General features: G+C 37.9%; 1 long non-coding RNA gene across 1 annotated transcript in view; it reads right to left on the reverse strand.

Annotated features, from left to right (window-relative positions):
- The window catches only part of LOC116421628, an 85,274-nt gene extending 74,644 nt beyond the window's left edge, over nucleotides 1–10,630 (reverse strand). Inside the window, exon 1 of the long non-coding RNA XR_004232105.1 lies at nucleotides 9,585–10,630. This is a non-coding gene — a long non-coding RNA (uncharacterized LOC116421628). The remainder of the gene's footprint in view (nucleotides 1–9,584) is intronic.
- Nucleotides 10,631–11,477: the final 847 nt, after the last annotated feature.

Genomic DNA, 11,477 nt, shown 5'->3' on the forward strand with positions numbered 1-11,477 from the left:
TCCTGACTTCAGGGCTGGTACTCTATCCACTATACCAACTAGCTGCTCCTATCACTCTAATTTCTTTCCCCAAGTTTTCCTCTACTTCCTTTACTTGATTTTCATAATTGCTTTTGAGCTCTACCATGGCCTGAGACCAATGTTTATTTTTCTTGGGAGTTTTTGGAGATAGGATTTTTTAAAATCTCTTCAAAGTGTGTGTTTTGATCATCTTTGTTACTATAATAATTTTCCAAGATCAGAATCTTTTCCTGTTGTTTGTTCATCTTCCCAGCCTATTTTTTGACTTTGTTAAAGTAAGGTTTTGTTTCCAGGGTGGAAGATGCAGTGCTCAAACTTCAGGAGGTTTGTGCAGCTGTTTTCAGGAACCTGTAGTAGGTGGGATCCAAGAACAAGTGTGCTTACCACTCTCCTGACCTATGCTCTGGTGTTTGAGTGACCACAAGCATTCTCTGCCTCTCTATGAGAAGAGTCCCCTGTCCACTCTGCTTGTAAGTCCGTGTGTGCTAGTGCTCCTCCTCACTCTGGAACTTTGAGCCAGGACTATATTCTGTATCAGAGTAAGGGAAAAGCAGCAGTCCTACCTCAATGCTAGCAAGGAGACCTCTGTAATCTCCTTAAAATCATCTGTTTGATCTCCTTATCATCTGTGGACTGAGACCTCCATTGCCACATCTGCTGCTATTGCTGCTAATTCAGTGGCTCCTAAGGCCCATTCCTGGTTTGCTGTGGCTCCCCTCACTCCCTAGTGTGACAAACCTTTCCAACTGCCTTCCATGTTGTCTTTAGTGTCTGTGGGCTGAAAGGTTTAGAAACTGTGTGTTGTTGCCACTGATTCGGAAGCCCCAAGACCCAATCCTGGTTTGCTAGGGTCAGGGCTTTGCTGGTGAGGCCTTTGTAATTATTTCACTCTCCCACCCTGGTGCAACAGAGTTGTCCTACTAACCTTCTAAGTTGTCTTCAGCTGGAAAATTTTTCCACTTCATTTTTTGTGGGTTCTGATGCTCTAAAATTTGTTAGTCATTATTTAAAGGTATTTGAAGGAGAAATTAGGTGAGTCCCTCTCTTTACTATTCCATTTTGGCACCACCTGCTCCCTTCTCTTCCTCCACCTTAGTCTTTACCTTGTAGATATTTTATTCATCCTTCAAGGATCATCCCAAGTGTCACTTTCTCTATGAGGCATTCTTGAACACCTATATTGAAAAATGACTAATCCTTCCCACTTTATACTCTTCTACGTTTAGATTCTATACATATTAGAACAACATTTAGTGATTAGAAAGCTGGCCTTAAAAGCTGTGTGTAAATCATTTAGACCCTCAGACTTCTAGGAAATCCTTCAGGACTATAAGTTGCAAAGAAAATGACACTGTTTCCTTATTAGATAATTTCCTAAAGCAATTAAATAACAGATCAAATCTCTGCCATTATCTATGTATAGGTCTTATATGCTTCTATTATGTTCCATAACAGCAAGAATCATGACATATTTATGTCTGTATCTCTCCAGGCACCTAGCAGAATGCACATGGCATTGGATGTCCTTACTTCAACTTTAAAAGTCCATCAGTTTCGGCAATGGGAGTACTCTTGTCATTAATACAAATCTCAGTAATAGGTCTTCAAGAGTTACTAAGGCCAAAACCAGTAATTACTTGGTGGCTAATTTTTGGGATGTGAACCTCTTTGAATTTAGTGTAAAACTATTCTTCAAATGGTAGAGATAGTCAGAGCTTCATCTTCTTTGAAAATTACAGATTTTTTTCCCATACTATGATCTCACATATGCTCATGATCATATGATCATCATATATTGTCATATATGATACATATTCATACTCAGAGGAAGATCTTAGAGGAATATTACATATGGTCATAGGTTTCTCATAAACCTCTCATAAATCAATAGGAGAATGAAAGTAAAATGTGTGAGTTATAAAATATATGTAAAACTATACATAGGCTTTTTATTTATTTATTTTGTATATGATGCTAATGAGGCATACGTTTTTACTTAAAATGTATTACAATTTCTATTCATATTTGTGTTCTTCACAGGAAAATGAAAAATAAATATTAAATGGCAATTATTTTTAAACATTTACTAATCTATGAGCAACTAATTATTAATACTTTAAAAGAAATAATAATTCCTTTAATTAACATTATTTGTTAGTAGCTAACCTAATAATAACTAAAATTTCTGTAATATCTTAGGGTTTGCCAACCCTCTTTACAAATAATCTCATTTTATCCTTACAACTCGGGGAGGTGGATTGCTGTTATTATCCCTATTCTAACTTTTATTGTTTTAAGCAAATCAGTTTGTTTTTAATCCTTTATGAACCATAATTCATATTTCTTTTAATTTGCTTGTTACAGCTTTTAAAAAGTACCAGAAGCCAAGCCAATCCCTCTTTCCCAAGCCCTCTAAATTCCAATGTTTCCCCTATTTAACTTGTAGACTGGTGTGTATTTGTGTGTGCGTGTGTGTGTGTGTTTGTGTGTTTGCATGTTGCGTTCAATATTAGATCATAATTGAAGTCAGGAATTTGTAATTTCTAATTTTTTTGTATCTCCAGTGCTTAACATAGTGCCAGGAACATATCAGGTGCTTAATAAGTGTTGATTGATTGAAGTATTAGAATTGAGGGATTCTGTACTTTTTGAGGCTTTTGCCTCATTGCTCTCTTGCCCTTATATCTATTTGGCAGTTAATATTTTTTCATATTTTATATCATTTGATCCTTACAAAAATTTTATGAAGCATGCAGGACAGGTTTTATAAGCTCTGTTTTTATAGATAAAGAAACTGAGGTTCAAAATTTACAAGATTTTTCTGGAGGTCACATAGATAATAAGTTGTTCTCTCAGGGCTAAATTTCAGGTGTTCTGATTTCTAATACAATTTACTTTCAGATCACAAAATCATTGCTCAAATAAATACCTAGGGGGTCAACATGACTTCAAATGTTCTCCAAAATTATCGTTCAACCTCATGCTTAAAAAGCCCTGGTATTTGGGAACTCACTACCTCTCATGGCAGTCCATTTCATTAGTGAACATCACTAAATTACAAGAAGTTTCGTCCTATCAGGGGCCCAAATTAACCACTACACAACATGCACTCCTTGATCTAACTTGTACACACTTTGGACTAAAGCAGCACAAGCCAAATTTCTTTTCTCTCCAAATATTTTAAGATAGTTTTCATGTTCCTTAGTTTCTTCTTTATCAGATTAAATATTCCAAGTTCCTTCACCTGAGCCTAACATGCCATAATTTCCATAGCCCTCATTGTCCTGATCAATTTATTAGCATCCTTCTTCAAATTCAGTGCCCCAAATTGAACACAACACTCCAGGTGTGGTATGACCAAGATGAAGTACAGCAGGACAGTCAACTCAATCAACTCCCCTTTTGGAAACTGTAAATGTAATCTCTAAGTTCTAAGTCCATTTACACTATTGATTATATTAGAAAGCTTAACTGCTGAAATTATAAAAATAAAAGTACCTAAGGCATATTCCAATAACAGTGTCATTTTTCATATTATAATTAACATGTGTGATGGAGAAATCTGTGGTTTCTTAGCCTTTGAATAATTAAATTTCACTAGCTATGGAAACATGTTTATGATTTGGACTTCTGTGAAATCACAGTTATGATGTCAAGTATATAACCAAATATTTGAAGCACAGAATGTCAGAAATGAAACAGACTTCAGAGATCACATAAACCAAATTTCTCATTTTGGGAGAGAAACAGAAGCCTAAGTAAAGGAAGTAAAATACATTTGTAGCAGAGCTAAGTCTAAAATCTTAGTGTCATTTCTCAAATGTCTATTCTTTTCTTTATGGTCTTAAAACATTTTTAAATCTTTACTTTTCTTCCACTGTGATTTGAGTTGTACGTGAATTTATATATAAAGAGTTTTCTTCTCTACACCATATAAAAGGAACAACTTGTAAATCTCTTAAAAGAGAAAACATACAATATGCTTTGAAGGGGCTTTATTATGTAACGTGGCCTGTGCTTAAATATGCAAAGCAAGTTGCATTATCTATAGTAAAGTCTTCCAAAAAGTCCCACTCATCAACATGCCCTAGAGAATCATTGAGCTAGAAACAGAGCTGTACTCAGGATTTTTAAACCAGTGAATCCCCTGAAATTACTATGAGGCATATTAAAGAGAGAGAGGGAGAGAAAAAGAGAAAGAGAGAGAGGGAGAGAGAAAGAGAAACAGAGAGAGAGAGAGAGAGAGAGAGAGAGAGAGAGAATTAAAGCTCATCTTTCCATAGTTCATGCAAAAACACATCCTAACTATTACTTTAGGAAAGTATTGTCAATACAATTATTCCCATTTTACAGATGTAGAAACTGAGCCTCAGAGAGATGATGGGACATGCTTAACCCACATAATTAATTAGTAAGTGGAAGAATGTTCAGACTTGAACATACAAATCCTTTAGCTAAAAAATCCAAGATAGTCAGAGAGGGGAGTTTCTAGTTAGGCTCCAGAAAGCAAAATATAATCACCTACCTCAAAGATAAACAGAGATTATCTTTCCTTTTTATTTTTATAGCATCATGCTTGGCTTTGTCCATGAGAGACTTTTTAATAAATATTGATTAAATTGAATTTGAGAATCCCTAAATGAGGCCATCCACTCTTTTTAAATAAATGTCATGATTTAATTAGGACCATGAGTATAAAATAGATAAAATGTTATTTTATCCCACCAAAGAAAACTAAATTGCCTTTAATGCCCCTTGACAGCCTTGGCTTTCTCCATTCTTCAATATCCTTAGAAAAAAGATATGCTTGGGGGAAAGTTCAGTGGAGTGGGAAATATCAAAAAATGATAGTGAAGTACAAAAAAAAAATAAAAGGCAGCAATGAAAGGAAAATATGGGCTCTGTTTAATAATGAAAATCAACTATTCCAAAGAAAATTTCTATCAATTTGAATATATGTGGCCATATAGACATATCCAAGTGAATCACATGATTTATTTCTTGGATGCAAATCTTGGATAAGATATAAGATTCAGTAGTCATCTGAATTAAGCATTGGTGTAAGTATGAACTATTTGTATTTCACTAACTTATTCTGCTTGGCCACTGAAGATAGACTTGGGAGTAACGTATGCCATATGTGAAAAGGTGCACTTAGCCTTGTTGTCAAGAAAACTTCTTAATAATTAAGAGCTCTCCAAAAGTGGAACAACCTGTCTCGACAAGTGGTGGACTCCTCCTCCCTTAAGGTTTATAACAAAAGGTGGATAAATACTTCTGGGATATGATATAGAAAGGATTCTCAGACAGGTATTGGGTTGTATTATATGCCTTGTTAAGTACCTTCCAACACTGAGATTGATACTGCAAGAATACTTAAAAGAAATTACAGAATCATTCTGATATATAAGCACATATACTATCCACTACCAATTCATTTTTAATCCATTAAGCTTTAAAAGGTTATTATGTGTATGCAAAATGGCATTAATACTTGGCATGGTCATTTTTCCATGAAGCTAAAAGTTTTGAGTAGCTCTGATATGTTTTCCATATGGTATTTGTGGTACTATTTATAGTACTGTTCATCTTTACCAACAATTGTGTGTAAAGACCGTGTATTTTAAAATAAGCCGGAATCAGGAATTCAGGTTAGGGGAAAACCGTCAATCTTTATTCTCAGTGAAGAAAGATCGGAGGTGGAAAGGAATGGGCAATAGCAATGTGTGCAGCTGAGTCAAGAAGCTAGCTAGACCAGAAGCCACACAACCAGCAGCTGCTAGCATGGAACCCAGGCTCAATCTCCCCCAGCCTCTCTTCCAGTCTCTCTGCCTCCACCCACCAAAATCGTCATTTCCTATACAACACATCGGGACTTGCACAGAGAGTGGGTGGGGGCCATTCTTTATCCAAGAATGTATATTAATAGAGTATAGTCTATTTAGCCTCCCGTGCTTGGGACCTCAGTGCATCAACTCAAGCCTCAGTCCATTACAATTGTGTATTATAAATTGTGCATATAAATGACATGCCCTCCCCACCTGTCATGCAAAAAAAAAAAGTAATGCTGTCATAAAAAAAAAAATCCTTGACTTCCCTGGGTAGAAGTGTTATCTAAATGCAATGTTCTGTTATTTGTACCCTCATTGAATCAAATGACATAAGGATCTCTATAAATCTTGCTGCATATCTCATTTTTAAAGTCATCTGATCTATAGTGTGCAACATTATTCTATTATATTATTGTAGTTCTATGGGAGTATCCCACATACTGGACAATAATTTCTGTTGAAATGAAAATGCTGAAGGCAAATGGTCATAGGCTGCAAAATACTACTGTTGTGGTGTCCATCACATCAGAAGTTGCTCAGTATACAAGAAATAGTACTGGATTTGCAAAAATCTACCAAAATTATCTTTCTAAGGCATACCTCTGACTATTTCACTCTTCTATTCAAAGACCCTAATTGGCTCCCATTGTCTCTAGGATAAAATACAAATTTTTGGCTTGGTATTTACAGTTTTTAACAAACTGATTTCAACTCAGCTCTTAAACCTTATTTCATGGTGTCTCCCTTCACATGCTCCACATTCCAGATAAACTAGATTGCTAAATTGTTGCTTAAACTTGGCATGCTTAATATGGAATTTATTCTCTTCTCGTTTTCAATTATCAGACTCTTTTCTTATTCTAAGTTTCAGATCACATATCTTTGGTATCACTACTATGGTATCATTCCTGATCTATCTTGTTGCTAATGTTCACTCACTATTCACCTTAATTTGTGTTAATTATACTGATTTTTGATTCATTGTGTCTTCTTGCTCCTTGAAGGCAGAGAATATTAATTTTGCTTTTCTATTATCATTAGTTATTATTGGTACCTTGCACAAAGCAGACACTTTAAAATGTTTGTAGAATTTGAATATATCTATTTGGAAAAGCTATACAATCTTAAAAAATGTTTCAGTAGCTATTTGCTAATACACTATTTGTATTTGTGTGACTTTGAAAACAATGTCATAAATGGTGAGATATAACAGAGTGTAGATTGCTTTCTCCAGGAGAGTTTATTGAGTCAGTGAATTAAAGGTAATAACAAGGAAAAAAAACTTCAGAGTAAAGCACTAAGTCCATCTAGTTATATGTTGGAGTCTTTGAAGAAGTGGGCTTTAAAAAAAAATTAAAAATTGCAAAGTGAGAATACAAGATGAAGTAAAAAGGGGAAAGAAGATTCCTGAATGGGAAAAAGTTAATGAAAGCAATCAGTTAGAAGATGAATGTTAGAAGCTTAGTACATTGGGCAATTGGCCATCAGAACACTAATATTATGACATTTAATATCAAAGGAAAAAATAGTCTCATTTTATAATAATATGTCTTTATCATTTACATTTTTCAAAAGTTGCTTCCCTATCCTAATATTTATTTAAAGTAGAAGTATTTCAAATTTTAAAAGTATATATGTACACACACATACACACAAAATACAAGATTTCCTATATGCAGAATTTCTTTGTGTGATAGAAGCTTTAAGCAAGGCCACTCTACTGACTTTTCAGATGGAACAATTATATAATATGTCCTAGTTGGTATTTAGTCTTTGGGAAATACGTAGAACACTAATGTATGTAGAAATATCATGTTTCATTTATAATTCAATAATTCTTGAAAGGGTTCATTAACTCAGTTTTAAAACTAGCTATGAACACAATTTTAATTCCCCATAGGTCAAGTTGATTAATTTAACTGTAATCAACATCTAAGGAATGAGTAATGAACTAAAAGTTTTTTTTTAATCTACAATTCTAAGATTATCAGGATACCTCTGGATACTTGGTAGAATAAACCAATCTATTACTAAAGCAATTAGAAAACAATATGTTTGAAACTGCTTGAAAATTTAGCTTTTTTTACTCCTCATTATTTGACAAAAAAAAGTCTGACTTGTACAAAGAAAATTAATTATGATTAGAAGAAAATTCAAGGGGTTGCAGATGGACTTCATGGTCACACATTGTATCTCTTCCTTCTGAAGGATCACTGTGACATACATTTAAACATACTCAAAGTATATAACCAATTATATCTAGCATGTTGGTGTGCTAAATTAAACACTTTGAAGCATTAAATACTTTCCACCCAATCTCCTCCTAGGATTTTTTTTTTTTTTTTAACGTTTAGCTTTCAACCTTCTCTTGTTCTATCAAACTTGACCCTTGTAATCTCTACTACATACACCCTTCTCCTTGGAATTCAATCACCTCTTCATTTTGTGGCCACTGACCCCTACATGATTCTGTCCCATTAATTCCCTAACACAGATCAATATAAGTACACACACTTCTTCCCATCCTCCAAAATAACAGTACTTATCTTTTATTGAGCTGAATGTGCTCTCTAAGACTCCATAGTCATCTAGTCTAAACTAGGGATGCTGATTATAAATTGCATAAGCTTTACATACCAGGATCTAAATAAACTTTTCTATATGACCTTGCTTTCTTATGTACCTAAGAATGACCCAAGAAAGCATATGAGAACATGTAAAAGCTCCAAAGGGAAAATTAGTGGCCAAATGAGGATGTCTAGTGTACCGTGTTATATTAAAGTGTCCTTTCCCCTCTGAAAAGTAGGAAGTATCACTTGCAATAGGGGAATGTATGGTAACCATGCATTGAGAGACCATTATCAATAGGCCTTGTAATTTTTATGCTGTCTATTTATGATCACCGTGATAATTGCCAGAGATGACTAATAGCATGACAGAATAGCAGAATCAGCTGACATGAAGAATTGGCTTTTCCAGCTGAGATCTTATAGACGTACCCAGCTTGAAGGTAGAAAAGACATAAAACAAAGCTCACATATATCCCACATGCTAATTACAGGGTAGACACATTAATATAAACCAGGTGTTGCATGTTACATCATTCAAGAGATCATTTGTAAAGACAAAATTCCAAGCAAAGCCTCAGATTTTGATTTAAAAGAAGTATTGGACATAAGCTTAAATTTAACATTCATTGGACTTTAGAATGGGTATTTTGTTTTTTGTTTTTCTAACAAAAGAAAGGAAATCTTGGTTTAATCTGTTTGTTCAATACTTAATAGAACATATATTCGATCAGACATACATATGCTCCCTGCCCCCAACCACCACCACCCCTCATGCCAAAGTAGCTACATCTAGAAAAGATGGGACATACCTGTATCTACTGGGGGGGGCCAGGATAAAGAAGTCTATTCATTCCATTTGAATGTATTGTCGTTCTTACCAAACAAATCTTTTTCTTTTTGGTGGACTGTGGGTGATTAAACCTGTTCGGTATATCAGGTATCTTCAAACACGCATTAAATATGCAGGAATATGAAGGAAGCTATAAAATGTTAGTGGAAACTATACTGTCAATCAGGTGTCCTCAGCTATGGAAAATGACAACTCCGGAAAATAAACAGGTTATGAAGGTGAGGGTGAAAAGAAATAACAAAAAAGCAAGCCTTCAAAAATTATTTTTTTTAAGCAAAGGGGTATTACTACAATGGCAGAAAAGGGCCTTACCATGCAGTGCATCAGGAAGAGGAGAGGGGCAGGGAGCATTCTGCAGACATTGGGCTGAGCATGGCATCCAGGTATCCTGTGAATTGGGCAGGCAGCTTCAGCACCATTCTCCTGGACAAAGGGACAAGTTTTCTGTAGGTTTCAGACAGCCACTGGGTGCCAGATCCCCAGAGTTCATTTCATTTTCTTCTCCTGGACAGGTTTTTCCTCCAGTGAAATCTCAGGTAAGCACTACCATTTCCCTGCTGTTCCCAGGGGATCTTCATGCCCAGCTTCTGGGGTCATCACACAGACTTTGGAGAAGCAAAAGAGAAAGACCTTATTGAAGCCCAGGCACTAACTAAGACCCTAAAGTGGATAGAGAAAGGGTGGGCGGGGAGGCCTTAGAAGGCAAAGAAGAGTACCTTAGGAGAACCATCCTCACCCATGAGGGCTCCTAGATTTTTCTGATGACCGGGCAATCTTCAGAAAACACCGAAAACTTTCCCACGCAGCGAGTTTGTATTGTTGCTTCTCTGGGTTGCGCCAATAACCCACATCCATTAAACGAATTTGGGAACCATCTTACCGACGCCAAGAACAACAGCAACAGCAGTAGCGGCAAAGGCGGCGGCGGCGGTAGCAGCAGCAGCAGAGGCACCGAAAGATGCAGGAGAGACCACCTCAGCTTCCGAGGGCCCAACTAAGTTGGGGGAACTGGCAGAGCCGCGGCTGCCAAGCAGCTGGGGAGAGTGGTTTGCAATGTCGGGATCCCTGGGATGGGGATAGAGTAGGTGGAAGGTCCTCTCTTGCCTTCTCTCCAGAAGAGTAGGGGAATGGAACAGGTCAGTGCATCGGAAGGAAGGTGGGGATGGGGAGCATGCTTCTTTGTGTGTGTGTGTGTGTGTGTGTGTGTGTGTGCACCCGTATCTGAGATGGGGGCAATCCTGGAGTGCCTGGTTGGAGATGGAGGGCGCGGAAGAGTGGTGGTTCCTGCGCCCCCTCCTGCCTTCAGGGTGACGAGCAGCTCGGGCTTCCCCACTTCTCGGTCTGCGGAGCTCGGTTACCTAGCGACTTACTCCGGGGAGCCCACGCTGACGCCTGTTAGCTGGAGCTGCGGCAGCCGCCAGCCAAGAGGAGGGGGAGATGCGGAGGGGGCGGGCTCACGGCCTCACGGCCTCACGGCCTCAGGATCTTCTAGGCTCCTTTACTCTCCTCTTCCCCACTCCAGCCTCCTCTTTCCTTTCCCCCTTATTTTGTAGACTAAGGGGGAGGTGAAGGGGGCGACAGGTTCTCAATCCTAAATCAAACAAAGGTGAGGGCAGAAAGGGAAGCGGAGGGCATTAGAGTAATTTTATCTTCAGTCCTCCACCGCATGCCCTGCTTCTCTCCGCCACCCACTCCCACTCCTTCCCCACCTCCTGAGCCTTGTGCTGGCTAGATGTGGCCAAAATGGGGAAACGGGGCAGTCGTCGGAAAGAGAGACAAGGGAGCGGCGATAGCCTAAAGAGGAACGGGTTAGTCTTCATTACGAGGGTAGGACTTTCCCCGACCATGAACTGGGTTTACTGCACTGGTGCTTCCATCCAAAGACCGCCCAGGATCGGGACGATAGAAGGAGATGAGCAGCAGGTGGCTGCGCTCCTGCCCATAACGGATGGGGGTAAGGGTGCGGGTGGGAGCTGCCAGAATAAACTGGGTGATGGGAATAAAATGATATCTTCCTGGAGCTTTCAGTTAATCTGGGCAATGGGAGCAGAGAGAGATGGGCTCAAAGCTAATTCGGAAGCTCGCAGAATGTAGGCACGTGGGTGTTGAGTGTGTGACACAAAAACACACCTAACATCCACGTGGATTAGATGAGGACAGTTCTGTTACTGGAGAACAGGCCTCCAATTTGTCTATTACCCCCCA

The sequence above is a fragment of the Sarcophilus harrisii genome, chromosome 2 (genome assembly GCF_902635505.1).
Source record: "Sarcophilus harrisii chromosome 2, mSarHar1.11, whole genome shotgun sequence".
NCBI classification, from domain to species: Eukaryota; Metazoa; Chordata; class Mammalia; order Dasyuromorphia; family Dasyuridae; genus Sarcophilus; species Sarcophilus harrisii.